This window comes from Cervus canadensis, chromosome 11 (genome assembly GCF_019320065.1).
Source record: "Cervus canadensis isolate Bull #8, Minnesota chromosome 11, ASM1932006v1, whole genome shotgun sequence".
Classification (NCBI taxonomy): domain Eukaryota; kingdom Metazoa; phylum Chordata; class Mammalia; order Artiodactyla; family Cervidae; genus Cervus; species Cervus canadensis.
In genome coordinates this window covers 72,110,727-72,126,149 of record NC_057396.1, presented here as the reverse complement: position 1 = coordinate 72,126,149, position 15,423 = coordinate 72,110,727, and the positions used below count along the sequence as shown (strand labels likewise).

The window sequence follows — 15,423 nt, the reverse complement described above, 5'->3', positions numbered from 1 at the left end:
TCAATTACAAGCCAACAAATCATCTATTAGTGTGTTCTTTTTAGTGTTTCAAGTAACTGCTCAGTCCAAAATCCCACTGATTACTGACAAGTGGCAATTCTGGCATTCCCTTGTGAAAAAGCATTTTCCAGAAAAGAAAATAAACTGCTTCCATGACTCTTATTAGGAACAAAGAAGCATCACTCTGAAGTGCACCCACATTTGGAGAAAAGGGAACCCTCCTACAAAGTTGGTGAGAATGCATATTGGTGCAGCCACTATGGAAAAGAGGATGGAGGTTCCTGAAAGAAACAAAACTATCATTGCCACGTGACACAGCAATTGCACGTCTGAGCATTTACTCAGACAAACTAATTCATTTATTTTATTTTTTATTTTTTGCAGTTTTATGAAAACAGTTTATTTTTTTTTAATTAATTTATTTTTTCAGTGGGTTTTGTCATACACTGACATGAATCAGCAACAGATTTACACATATTCCCCATCCCGATCCCCCCTCCCACCTCCCTCTCCACCCGATTCCTCTGGGTCTTCCCAGTGCACCAGGCCCGAGCACTTGTCTCATGCATCCCACCTGGGCTGGTGATCTGTTTCACCATAGATAGTATACATGCTGTTCTTTTGAAATATCCCCCTCCTCACATTCTCCCACAGAGTTCAAAAGTCTGTTCTGTATTTCTGTGTCTCTTTTTCTGTTTTGCATATAGGGTTATTGTTACCATCTTTCTAAATTCCATATATATGTGTTAGTATACTGTAATGTTCTTTATCTTTCTGGCTTACTTCACTCTGTATAATGGGCTCCAGTTTCATCCATCTCATTAGAACTGGTTCAAATGAATTCTTTTTAATGGCTGAGTAATATTCCATGGTGTATATGTACCACAGCTTCCTTATCCATTCATCTGCTGATGGGCATCTAGGTTGCTTCCATGTCCTGGCTATTATAAACAGTGCTGCAATGAACATTGGGGTGCACGTGTCTCTTTCAGATCTGGTTTCCTCAGTGTGTATGCCCAGAAGTGGGATTGCTGGGTCATATGGCAGTTCTATTTCCAGTTTTTTAAGGAATCTCCACACTGTTTTCCATAGTGGCTGTACTAGTTTGCATTCCCACCAACAGTGTAAGAGGGTTCCCTTTTCTCCACACCCTCTCCAGCATGTATTGCTTGTAGACTTTTGGATAGCAGCCATCCTGACTGGCGTGTAATGGTACCTCATTGTGGTTTTGATTTGCATTTCTCTGATAATGAGTGATGTTGAGCATCTTTTCATGTGTTCAGACAAACTAATTCAAAAGATACAGGCATGCCTGCATTCACAGCAACACTGTTTACATAGCCAATACAAGGAAACAGCCTACATGTCCATAACAGAGGAACGGATAAAGAAAGATGCGGTACATATATGCAGCGGAATATTATCCAACCCTCAAAAAGAATGAAACAATGCCATCTGCAGCAACGTGGGTGGACCGAGAGATTATAATACTAAGAAAAGGAAGTCAGGAAGAGAAATATAAACACCTTATGACATCACTTATATGGGGAATCTAAAATATGACACCAAAAAATGAGTGGGTATATGTATAGGTATAATTGCTTCACTTTGCTATACACCTGAAACTAACATAACATTGCAAATCAGCCATACTCCAATAAACATTACAATAAATAAATAAAATATGACATAAATGAACATATCTACAAAACAGAAACAGATTCACAGACAGAGAGAAAAGAGTTGTGGTTGCCAAGGGGGAAGGTGAATAGGGGAGGGAAGGAATGGAATGGGATTTAGGATTAGCAGAAGCAAAGTGTTATATACAGGATGGATAAACAAGGTCTGATGATTTAGCACCAGGAGCCATATTCAATATCTTGTGACAAATCATAATGGAAAAGAATATAGACATATATATATACATACATACATATATATACACACATACATACATATATATGTGTGTGTATATATATATATTCTGAGTCACTTTGCTGTACAGAAGAAATTAACACAGTATTGTGAATCAACTGTATTTCAATAAAATGTTTTTGAAAAGAACACCCATAGTTTTTTCCTTAGCGAGAATTGTGTCACATGCCTATCCCTAAGTTTATCACTAGAAAGGAGAAAAACATAGTCATAGCTACTTAAACTAATTCAGATTCACACTATGAACTGGGGATGGACCAGTTTCTCCCAAACACATGGCACCTGGTACCAGAACAAATGGAGATTTGGTTGAGAGAAAGAAGCTGAGAAATAGCTCCTCTGTGGACAACTAACACTATCTGCATACATAATAAGCCTCTACTGACTGCTCCCTCCTCACGCCTATAGCTTTATCTCTCCTTCCCTGTCCTCTCCCATCTTCCTTCCCCTACGTCTTCCTCTTCTCTTCCTCTCTCCCAATTTCTCACCCTCCCTCATCTGCTCTTTTAGCTCTTCTCATCGGTATTTAGACATGACCAACTTTCTCCCATTTTGAAAAACAATCATCTTCAATCCCATATCCCAAGACAGTACCTAAGCACCTAATTTGATTCTATGAGGTACTATTATTATCTTTCTTTATAAACTAAAGGAAAGTGAGGCACAGAGAAGTTGAATAACTTACCCAAGATTGCACAGCTTAGCTAGGATTCAATAAATGATGATCAATAGTATTATAGTAGTGAAGAAATGCAATATTTTCTCTCAACTTATTTCAGGAAACATTTTTTATGCATAAAGCACTAATGGATAATTTTATGTGCTATTTTTTGGTGTTACTCCTAATAACCCCTATTTATTTAAGCTGCACTTAAGCTGTTTTACAGCTTCTGATAAGTTCAGTAACAAGCATAAAATCTTACAGTAAATAGGATTGATCATCAATACCCAGGTTTGTGTCTTTGGTATACTATTTCTCTAGGACTCCACCATGTCCCATTCATATAGAGGATACTCCTGGTCCTGGGTCTGAACATCTGGTCAGTCTTCCCTTCTACTCTGAAAGTATCTGGAAATTTCCAGAATGAAAACTCCCAACAGAGTGCTTAGGAAGATATCCCAGATGAGGGCCAAATGTGGAAATGAAGATGAGAAATGTCCTCTTTTCTCAATGGTCCTTTCTGGTCAATGCTACACAGGGGGTCTGTCTGCGGGATATGTCCTCCGTGCCACTGGTGGTAAGAGCAAGGCCTCTAGACAACGCACAGCTGGTCTGAATCAGCACCTCCTCCCCCACCTCCCCCACCTCATCCCAGCGCATGAATCACATCACGGAATCAATGTCCAGTGCCCTAAAATAACATAATTGTTAGAGCTCAAGCTTAGAAATTAGACCAGCTTGTATTTCAATCCAAGGTCTACTTATTAATTAAATCAAGGTCTACCTTTTAGATCTTGGTCAAAAGATGCTCACAGTAAGCATCAATTTTCATTTATATAAAGTAGGATTAATATATCCCACATGGAGATTATGTGAGAATTAGATGAAATACCACATGTAGGTAGCACAGTGATGCAAATACAGAGTGCTCATTATCTGTTAGTTCTCATTGCATCCACATTTCCTGTATCTCCTACAACCTTTCTAAGACTCAACTACACTGTCAGATTTTTTAGTGAGAGATGGCTGAACATCCATAGATTTCTGAACTATAATGACTTATGAATCAGTATTCAATACTTTAAAACTTAACCTTCCTTCTCTCTTAGTTTCTGTATTTGCCCAGATTCTACCAACCTTAAGAATAAAGAAGCCATGTATGTGAGTTAAGACAATTCTTTCCAGAAACTTGAATCAGTCGAGCCATGTGCTCTGGTTTCCTCTACAGAAAGTGACAACAGACACCGATGAGCTTTTGCTTTATGCCAAGCACCACTGTAAGCACTTCACACGTGCTAACTCGTAGAAACCCCACAATATCCCATGACAGGTACTCCTATCACCCTCGTCTTACAAGTGAGAGAACTCAGGTATAAAGAAAGAGGCTGAGGAGCTTGCCCAAGATCACATAGTTAGCCAACAGAAGAGGCAGCAAAACTCTTACAGTTAATCACAATTCACTATTCTGTTACTAAAAGCAGTTTCTCTAGCCTGGCAGTTGCTCAGTCGTGTCTGAGTCGTTGCAATCCCAAGGACTGTAGCTCCCTAGGCTCCTCTGTCCCTGGAATTCTCCAGGCGAGAACACTGGAATGGGTTGCCATTCCCTTCTCCAGGGCACCTTCTTGACCCAAGGACTAAACCCAGATGCCCTGCATTGCAGGCAAATTCTTTACAGTCTGAGCCAATCTAGCCTACACGCCTTTATCTCCAGGGCATTAGCAGTAGAATAGCAGTTCTACAGGGACTTAGATATTTCCACATGTTATCTTCCTCAATCCCTCCTGTAACTCTGTGAGACAGGTATTAACAAGGCTGTTTTATGAACACTAGGGAGCTCATGCATCCATTATCCCATGACTAGGACCTTCTGTGCCTTGGGTCCCAGAGTCCAAGATCATTTTATAAACACAGTCATAGAGCGGCTGCAAACCCAGCCCAGATGCCCCTCCTTCATCTCCTTGATCAAGATGCCATGGCCACAAGAGAGAATGGATAAACTGGTTTGGCTGCCATCCTGGTTGAAGCTGTTAGTTCTAACCCTCTGGGAGCTGAGAGAACAGAGACTCCCTAACTCCTTGCACTTGAGTAATACTTATTTAAATATTTCCCTGTAACCACACTTGAAAGTGTTGGTAAAGATGAACCCAGGAAGACCATATAAGCATAATCATCCCCGAATCACAGAAGCTGTGTGGTTTTGAGTCTTCAACACATTTGGATCCAGACTCCTAGGAACCAAATAAGATATCTATAGGCTTAGCACAGGCTTAGTAAGAAAAAGATTTGAAAGAGATAACTTCAGGGAATTGCTACCTCAAATCAACTTTTATTTGTTGCTGATTTTATGGTGCTTACAATTCTTAATTTTTCTACTTTAACAGTTTGCTATTTCCAGGGCTTTAAGTCAGGATAGATATCAAGTCAAGTGGCTCTTTTTAATACACTTCATCTGAGCAAAAGATAGACTGACAAATGTATAGTAAGACGGCATAAATGGAAATTTCCTCCAATGGTTAGGTTTTTTCCCATCACTTTCTTTCAAAGCCTAACACTTCGGAAGGTGTCAGACTAAAGAAATTTGTTATCTGAGCTGAGATGTGTGTACCTCACTCACATAATGGTATGAGCGAATAAAGTAAACCTAAAACACAGTCCATGAACTCAGCATTATTTAGGAATTCTCTTTCAGCAATCATTTTCAAATCATTAAGTAAGGAAAAGGAAATTTACAATTAAGATAAAAAGTGAATAAACCTTTGAAGCAGCAGTTGTTGATAGGTCAATGATCGCTACCCCCAAGCAAATTATGCTCTACAAGTAACACCTTGTTATGAAATGAGCACGTCACTTATTTCCCAAATGCACCCGGAGAGGTAAGCACAATCTGTGGCTGCTTTATCACGTTTTCCCAAGGGGATGCTTTGCTGTTGTTGCTCAATCGCCATGTCCACCTCTTTGCGACCCCGTGGACTGCAGCACGCCAGTCTTCTCTGTGCTTCCTCATCTCCCAGAGACTGCCCAAGTTCATGTCCATTGAATCGGTGATGCCAACCATCTCATACTAGGGTATTCAAATTACAGGTGAGTTAGGTTTAGACACCTATTTCTGCTGTCACAGATTTTTATGAATAATAAGCAAAGGAGTCACACAGAATACTATCTCTTTTATTAAATTATTTTTCTTATTATAAAGGTAATATATTCTCTTTGTAGGAAATTCAGATCAGAAAATTTTAAAAAGAATAAAAAATTTATCTTAAATCCATAATCCAAATAAGCATTACTAGACTTTAGAGCATTTCTTTCAGGTGCTTTTCTATGTTTATATGTCATTTTGGACCATTTAGATCATAATAAAGAAGCTGTTTAATATCTTGTGTTTTCCACTCAATATTATGTTGGACGAATTTTTTCACACCACATTAATTTTTCCTGTAAATAGCCCCAATGGTCACTTGATATTTTATAATTATAATTTGCTTAATTGTTCCTCTTTATGTAGACATTTGAATTGTTTTCACTTTTTTATTATCATACAAAATATAAAATATAGCTTGTGTGCAGTTTTTGTCCATAATCTTTATACAGAATAGATTCTGAAGGATAAGGAGTACTGGATCAAGGGGTATGACCAATTTTAAAGCCCTTACTATACAAAGTCAAACTTCTTTCCAGAATATTTTATATTAACACAATACTAATAAAACTATCATAATTTTTTGCTCATTTTCTAATGTAAAGTATTTCACTGTTTTTAAATTGTATTTCCTTGATGGCTTATGAAATAGGGATTTTTTTAAGGCATCTAATGTTTTTTCTAAGAATTTTCTTTTTATTAAAAAGTTTTGTTAATTTTTATAATTGTGTAGGTAGAACATTTTTTTTGTAAAAACTATGTCTATGATAATAGTTATCTATCAGACTTGTTGCAAATAGTTTCCCAATGTGTTCTATACCTTTATGTAGTTAAATCTGTTAGCTTTGTCCTAGTTTTTATACCACTGGATTTTGCTTAAAATGCTCTTCCCCACCTAGAGATTAGATATATATTTGTTCATTTGATTTTCTGTTTTTGAAGATATCTGTTTTATTAAAAGTCTTTAATGCATGCTACCTTTTTTTTCTCTCTTTTCCTTTTTATTTTATTTGGTGATGGCATAAAAGATATTTGAAAAATGTATATTCAGTTGTTAAAAAATCTTTTATGAACTACACATAATATTTCTTCAAATTTTCTTTAAAAATAATGGCCTTTTACAGTTTGACCATACTTGCCTCTTATTGAGCTTATCTGCTCATTTATTTCATTCATATTTTTAAAACTCTAAAAAACATTTGAATTCCTTTATAGTCTACTAGTTTTCTATTATTTAATATGTTGATTTCTGCATTCAACTTTTTCTGAATATATTTAGTTGCTTTTCTAACCTCTTGAGTTGATTAATTAATTCACTTATTTTCTCTCTTTGTGTTCTTTCTAGATACCAACTATAATAATCAAGTATTTCAAAGATAAGAATAATGATAGGTCTGTTTGTTCACCTTTATACTCATCAAAAATTTGGAGTATGTGGCAAGTTATGCATTTTACTTTTAGTACAACATTTTGATCTATATAATAATAATATTCTTCAATTCCTCCATACCATCTGTTATTTTTCTTTATTTGTACATGAGAAAGTTTAGGTACAGTAAGACTAAGGTCATCACATAGCTTCTAACCAGTGAAAACAGAATTTAGAAATACCTTACTGCACAGAACACACGCTGCTAAACAAATTATAATGCTTGAGTTTCCTTACCTTAAAAGTACCTGTTTTCTAAAGAGATCTAGAGTATTTTTCATAGTCTTCCGTAAAGCGAGCTTGATTTACAAAATTCCTCTGAAACCTAAACATGATAAAAATTCTCCAAGTAGTGAATCATAATGTTTCAAATAAATCTGGGGGATATTGCATTCAGTTCAGTTCAGTCGCTCAGTCGTGTCTGACTCTTTGCGACCCCATGAATTGCAGCACACCAGGCCTCCCTGTCCATCACCAGCTCCCGGAGTTTCCTCAAACTCACGTCCATCGAGTCGGTTACACCATCCAGCCATCTCATCCTCTGTCGTCCCCTTCTCCTCCTGCCCCCAATCCCTCCCAGCATCAGGGTCTTTTCCAATGAGTCAACTCTTTGCATGAGGTGGCCAAAGTATTGGAGTTTCAGCTTCAAAATCAGTCCTACAAAAGAACACCCAGGACTGATCTCCTTTAGGATGGACTGGTTGGATCTCCTTGCAGTCCAAGGGACTCTCAAGAGTCTTCTCCAACACCACAGTTCAAAAGCATCAATTCTTCGGCGCTCAGCTTTCTTCACAGTCCAACTCTCACATCCATACATGACTACTGGAAAAACCATAGCCTTGACTAGATGGACCTTTGTTGGCAAAGTAATGTCTCTGCTTTTTAATATGATATTTAGGTTCCTTTCAAGGAGTAAGCGTCTTTTAATTTCATGGCTGCAATCACCATCTGCAGTGATTTTGGAGATATTGCATTACATCATGCTATTTTATCCTCCTCAAAATATTCTTTTTTCTTCTTGTGTGGTGGTATTCTTAGAAAGTTTTATTTGAATGTAATATAAATTCACAAATATAACTGCCAGTTATACCTCAAAAGTGAAAGCACAAAAAGTGAAGTTGCTCAGCCATGTCCGACTCTTTGTGACCCCCATGGACTGTAGCCCACCAGGTTCCTCTATCCATGGGATTCTCCAGGCAGGAATACTGGAGTGTGTTGCCATTTCTTTCTCCAGGGGATCTTCCCTAGCAAGGGATTGGGCCAGGGTCTCCTGCACTGCAGGTGAATTCTTTACCACCTAAGCCACCAGGGACGCCCTCAGTGATACCTCGTTAAGAAGTATACCTTAAGTAAAGAAGTTGTACCTTACTGGGGCCTTAAGCATTCATTCCATTCAGTTTTTTCTGAGGTGTAACTACATTATCCCTAATTTTGAGTTGAGTTTACCTGATGTTTTATATTCACCCTGAAACTAGGTAAAAGTGATAATAGTAAATTCTGCAGCACCTCATCAGCCAAGTGAGTAGAGAAGGGACACAGGGAGTAAATTCTCAGGAACTCAAGCCTCTGCTCCTTCGTGTGGGTCCTCTTTTTATTCCTCTTCCTACAGGAGAAAATACATGAGCATTTGGGGGGGAATACCCATCAATGTACACTTGTAGGAAGATGACTGGAATGTCAACAGTGATAAAACTGCATTTGTGTACATGAATGTGTATGTGCATGTGTGGGTGAGTGGGGGTGTGTGTGTGAGAGAGAAGACAGTTATGTGTTCATTTTGTGGCTAATAATAATGTGGCCCAACTTTAAGTCTTGGGTTTATCTGCCTAATGTTTTTCTTACAAAAAATAATTCTGAGAAAATATACTGGGATTGGTCTAAATTGATCCTCACAATTGTGATCCCTGTGCTATTCTCAGGGAAATCAGTTATCTGAACGCCAGACTGGACTCCGGGAACAAGTGAACAATGTGACGGAATTCATCCTGCTTGGCCTGACACAGAGCCCAGAGGTACAGAAGTTCCTGTTCGCTCTGTTTACCCTCCTCTGCTTTCTCACTGTGGCAGGCGACCTACTCATCACTGTGACAGTCGCCACTAGCAGAGCCTTAGGTTCCCCCATGTATTTTTTCCTGTCTTCTTGTCCTTCATAGACTGCTGCTGCTCTTCTACCATGGCCCCCAAAATGATATTTGACTTACTTGCTCAAAAGAAAGCCATCTCCCTCAGTGGGTGTATGACTCAGCTCTTTGCAGAGCGTTTCTTTGGAGGAGTTGAGATCCTCTTGCTCATGGTGAGGGCCTGTGACCGCTACGTGGCCTCTGCAAGCCCCTGCAGTGCGCCATCACAGTGAACAGGCGCGTGTGTGGCCTCCTGGCGGCCATGGCCTGGGCCGGAGGGTTTCTTCACTCTCTGTTTCAAATTATTTTTATAGGCTAGTTGTCCTTCTGTGGCCCCAGCGTCATTGACCATTTCATCTGTGACCTTTTCCCCCTGCTGAACTCTCCTGCACTGCCACTCACGTCTTTGGTCTTTTTGTTGCTGCCAACAGGGGGCTGATGAGTATGCTCATCTTTTCTATTCTTATCACCTCCTGTGTTCTCATCCTCTGCTCTCTAAGAACACACAGCACTGCAGAACAGCAGAAAGCTCCCTCCACTTGCGCTCCCCATGTTGCTGTAGCGGTCCTGTTCTCTGTAGCCTGTATGTTTGTGTACCTTCGGCCCATGATCACCTTCCCTACTGAAAAAGCGCTGGCTGTGCTTTATACCATGGTAACACCCATGTTAGACACTTTAATCTACACCCTCAGAAACTCAGAGGTGAAAATGCCATGAAGACACTCTGGAGCCAAAGAGTAACCTTGGGTAATAATTTTTGTGAGTAGAGAAGATAAAATCTATTCATACTTAAGGACAAGAGTGACTAATAGAAAGGAAAATGATTCTGAAGTTAACATATGTGACTTTAAGTATATTATTCACCCCCTTGCTTTCTGGAATCTTTAATGGTTCATCTTTAATAAAATATCAAGATTTGATTAAATGATGACTAAAGCTCTTCAATTAGAAACTTATTTGCTTCTATAAATTACTACTAATCAAGGGATGTTGTTTTTAAAAAAAATACTTTTTAATCTTCCTTTTTCAGGGTTTTTTGTTTTTTTTTGCTACACTGAGTCTTCGTTGCAGCATGCGGGCTTTCTCTTGTAGCAGTGAGCAAGGGCATCTCTCTAGTTGACGTGCTCAGGCTTCTCATCACAGCTGCTTCTTAATTTCAGAGCACGGGCTCTAGGTGTCAGGGCTTCAGCAGTCGTGGTGCGTGGGCTTCTGCAGTTGTGGCTCACAGGTTTAGTTGCTTCTCAGCATGTGGGATCTTCCCGGGTCAGAGACTGAACCGTATCCCCTGCAATGGCAGGTGGATTCTTCACTGGACCACCAGGGAAGCCCTCAAAGGGGCATTGTTAATCAACTTAAAGAATCACAGAGGCTGGAAAAACTTTGAGTTACTGTTTTCAGTAGAATGATTCTCTGTAAAGCTTCAGATATACAGTATATAACCAATAGGCCAAATAATTAAAATAAGTCCTAACAACCACAGTATTTAAATAAACAATAAGTCCAAACAACCACATATTTTTTTTTTAAAATGAATAGTTTTAGTACTGTAGGCAAGGTAGGGTTATTATTGTGAGAGATGATGACCAGTGAGAAATGAATGAGTTTTGAGAAATGAGAGTGACATAAAGGCAGGACTCATTCCAAAATTAGTACCAAGTGCTGCACAATTCCAGGGGCACCCTTTACAGTGTAATCTGGGCTCTTATCAAAATGAATTATTATCTATGTCTAAAGCCAAGAAGGGATATAAAATTCTTCCAGGCACAACTGTAGAGCTATCTTGCACACAATTTCCCAGGCAGAGTTTTGTGGAGCGCTGTTTTTGTAAAAGATATCCAAATAGTTTTAGGGGGACAGATTTGTGCTTTAGCTAATGGATAGAAAAGTATCCTGTACAAACAAAAATTAAGTTGGTGAGAGGTAAATAATCAAGTGAGAAAGCATGCACATTCAAATTTGAATGGAAAATTTTAGACCAATTGTAAACCAATGAGATGGAAAATAATTTGAGATATAGACACAGTGCAAGTTTAAAGGAAATAATCCCAATAAAAGAAAGGGATGCAAATTGGGGCCAGGACTCAAGTTTTGGAAATCCATCAAAGTTACATCTACCTTCAGAAGGACTTGAATTAACCCAAATGACTCCATAGGAATACCTAAGGTGTTCATTGCATATACATTAATCTTCAGTGGTTTAGTAAGTAATTTATTCTAAATGGGAGACACTCAGTCATGTCTGACTCTGACTCCATGAACTGCAGTCCGCCAGACTCCTCTGTCCATGGGATTTTCCAGTCTAGAATACTGGAGTGGGTTGCCATTCCCTTCCCCAGGGGATATTCCTGACCTAGTGATTGAACCCACGTCTCTCTGTCTCCTGCATTGGCAGGTGGACTCTTTACCACGGCACCATCTGGGAAACCCCTGAAATGGGAGATTGTTTTTTTTTTTTTTTTCGAGTGTTACCAATCCATTTGCTGATCACTAAGAATCCATATGTTACTACGATATTTTCCAGCCCCTTTGTTTTTAAACAGGAAGTAATATGTGTCACAGTTAGGCTAAAACATTGAGAAGTCAGTATGTTCCTCGCCAGGACTATTTCCATTTCTTTTTCCCTGCTACAGCAAGCCTGGAAGACACACACTGAGATGGCAGGGTGACCCAGTGAAGCAAGCTGTGTCAACCCATAGCTATCTGGAAAAGCTGTCCTAGAGAAGCAACTATCTCTCCGTGAATTAGGCCTGAACACAACATGAAAGTTGAAGTGTTAAGCCACTGAGAATTCAGGATTCATTTGTTGCCACAGCAAAATGATCCTTCCTGACCAGTTACCTTGACTCCTTTCATCTTTTAAAAGACTTATAAATATCAAGGAGAGAAAAGGTTTCCATCACTTTTGCAGTTATCTTCATTCTCAAAACACAGAATGAGTAAATGGCAATCTTTACAAAAACAAGTCCAAATAGAGCATTTTTGCTTCATTGGTCATGTATGGATGTGAGAGTTGGACTATCAAGAAAGCTGAGCACCGAAGAATTGATGCTTTTGAACTGTGGTGTTGGAGAAGACTCTTGAGAGTCCCTTGGACTGCAAGGAGATCCAACCAGTCCATCCTAAAGGAGATCAGTCCTGGGTGTTCATTGGAAGGACTGATGTTGAAGCTGAAACTCCAATATTTTGGTCACCTCATGAGAAGAGCTGACTCATTTGAAAAGACCCTCATGTTGGGAAAGATTGAGGGCAGGAGAAGAAGGGGATGACTGACAGAGGATGAGATGGCTGGATGGCATCACCGGCTCAATGGACATGAGTTTGGTTGGACTCCGGGAGCTGGTGATGGACAGGGAGGCCTGGCGTGCTGCAGTTCATGGGGTCACAAAGAGTCGGACATGCCTGAGCGACTGAACTGAACTGAACTAAATGCACTACAGTAACTGAAGTATCTAAACCACATGTTCATACACAATCATGTCTTTCCCTCCACCTGAGATATAAGGTAATCTTGAAGAAAATTATTAACTAGCTATTGCTGCTCAGTCAGTCAGTCATGTCTGACTATATGTGACCCCATGGGCTGACTGTAGCCCTCCAGGCTCCTCTGTCAGTGGGATTTTCCAGGCAAGAATACTTAAGTGGATGACCATGTCTTCCTCCAGGGGATCTTCCCTACCCAGGGATCTAACCTGAGTCTCCTGAAGCTCCTGCATTGGCAGGCAGATTCTCTACCACTGAGCTACCTGGGGAGCCCATTATTAACTAGGAGTGACAACAAAAATTTCAACTCTAATGTGAACTACATCTTCAAAACTTCTTAAGCACATGTTCTGGCTGTTCCAAACAGTTCCTTCTTCCCACACATTCTTTTTAGTATATGTTCTAAATTTTCACTGATCTCCTATAAACTTTATCCCCACAAAATTTCCATGTATCTCAGGAGGATGCTATGCTCCCTACTTCTCAGGAAAAACTGGGACCAAAACAGAATCTTGCTCTTAATCTCAAGCCTCCTCATGAATAATTGTATCCATATCACATTTTTGCCCTCTATTGCGAGCTATTAATAGATATGCAAGGGTTCCAATTTAGTTTTAATGTAGCTATGTGTGTTCTGCATGCAACTGCCTTCTCTCCTCTTAGAAATCTTAGTTGCTAACTATTAAAATTTTAACCTTTGTTCATTAATCTTTATGCTCTAACTGAACCCCCATTCACACGCAAGCTGGGGTCAAAACAAGGAAACAGTACCTTAGGCTCCAATCTATGCGATCACTTAAGTCCCTCCTCAGTTATTCCTAACCTCAACCCTGCTCTTCCCTCTCCCACCCAATTCTCATTGTTAGCTTGTTTCCCTTTCCAATACATCCTTCCTTCTATAAATTAGGAGACCAGCTCTTCCTATTGAATTAGCAATCTCTTTGCATGATTTCACCGTTCTGTCAACTATCAGATCACACTCAAATGTCCTTGTTGTTGTTCAGTCACGAAGTCATGCCCCCCTCTTTGAGACCCCATGGACTGACTTGAAGTACGCCTGGCCTCCCTGTCCCTCACTATCTCTCAGAGTGTCTCTGGGTCTTGATAAATCTAAGGGATTGTGTTCCAGAAGAAAAAAAAAAAAAAAGGGATGATTACAAAAGCAGTTTCCTTCTTGTCTTCTCGAAATCAATGATCAATCAGAATTGCAATTATTTTGGGTCATTGCTAAGGAGGTCCCACTATGGGTCAGTCATCCTGTGTCTGCTGGCATCCTCCTCCCAGGACAAAACCCCAACCAACCAGTCAAGCTGATGGAATCGATGTTCTACTTATGTGAATAAGTGTTTCTCTAAATTCCCAAGGACTCTGACATTTTCCTCAAAGACAGCCTCTCAATAGGGCATTGTTCTGTGGGTAGGGAGCATAACCATTCCTACTCCTGATCCATTCCTTAGGTAGAGAAACATCCTGAACTCAAAATGCCCAGTGAATTACATCACTCCAGATGACTGGTGGCAAGGTTGCAATTAACTCCACATCAGAGTCTGAAAAAGAGGAAACAGAAGCAAAGCTCTCCTACTTACAGTGTTTTTCTTCATTTTCATACAGGGGTATTCTACAAAGAAGTTTGGTTGAGTGTGATTTTCTCAGTCACTTCTGCACATAAGCATAATCCTTTATGTCCTCAAGATTCCCCATCATAGAGTAGGAAGCAAACCTCTATTCTCCCAAACAGATTATGATATATGGACACCTAGACCCTCATGGGAGATGGCAATGGCACCCCACTCCAATACACTTGCCTGGAAAATCCCATGGATGGAGGAGCCTGGTAAGCTGCAGTCCATGGGGTTGCTAAGAGTCGTTCACCACTGAGTGACTTCACTTTCACTTTTGACTTTCATGCATTGGAGAAGGAAATGGCAACCCACTCCAGTGTTCTTGCCTGGAGAATCCCAGGGATGGGGGAGCCTGGTGGGCTGCCGTCTATGGGCTCCCACAGAGTCGGACACGACTGAAGTGACTTAGCAGCAGTAGCAGACCCTCATGAAAAAAAAGTTGTATAATGATGTCTAGGACGTGAGGGGAGGGAGGAATGATAAATAATTATTTAATGAATATGGAGTTTCAGTCTGAGAAGGTGAAACATTATGAAGATGGTTGGTGAGGTGTTTGCACAACAATGTGGAGGTATTTAATGCCACTCAAGTGTGTATTTAAAATGGTAAATTTCATCTTATATGTGTTTTATGACAATTAAAAAAAAAAATCAGGGGAGTGGGACAGACTGAGTGAGGGTGGCCACTAACAGAAGCAGCATCGTTAACTGTTGAGAACAGAACTGAAAGCATTGCTTCTCTCTCTGTTCTGAGCTCCAGGAATGCATCAGTTTGGTTTAAAGTTAAAGGTAGGTGAGACATGTAAATCTATGGCTGATTCATGTCAATGTATGGCAAAAACCACTACATTATTGTAAAGTAATTAGCCTCCAACTAATAAAAATAAATGGGAAAAAAATTAAAAATAAAACAGAATGCTTTCTGTAGTGTTTGTATTCTTTCCCTCTGGATGTCTTTATACACACATGCTTGGCTGAGCATGACTTTTTTCAAAGGCTACTCCAAGAAAGCATAGAGTGCAGTAAAATCACTATACATTC

General features: G+C 39.7%; 1 pseudogene; it reads left to right on the top strand.

The window, feature by feature from the left end:
• The first annotated feature begins 9,042 nt into the window (after positions 1 to 9,042).
• LOC122449341 lies at positions 9,043 to 10,048 on the top strand (annotated as a pseudogene).
• Positions 10,049 to 15,423: the final 5,375 nt, after the last annotated feature.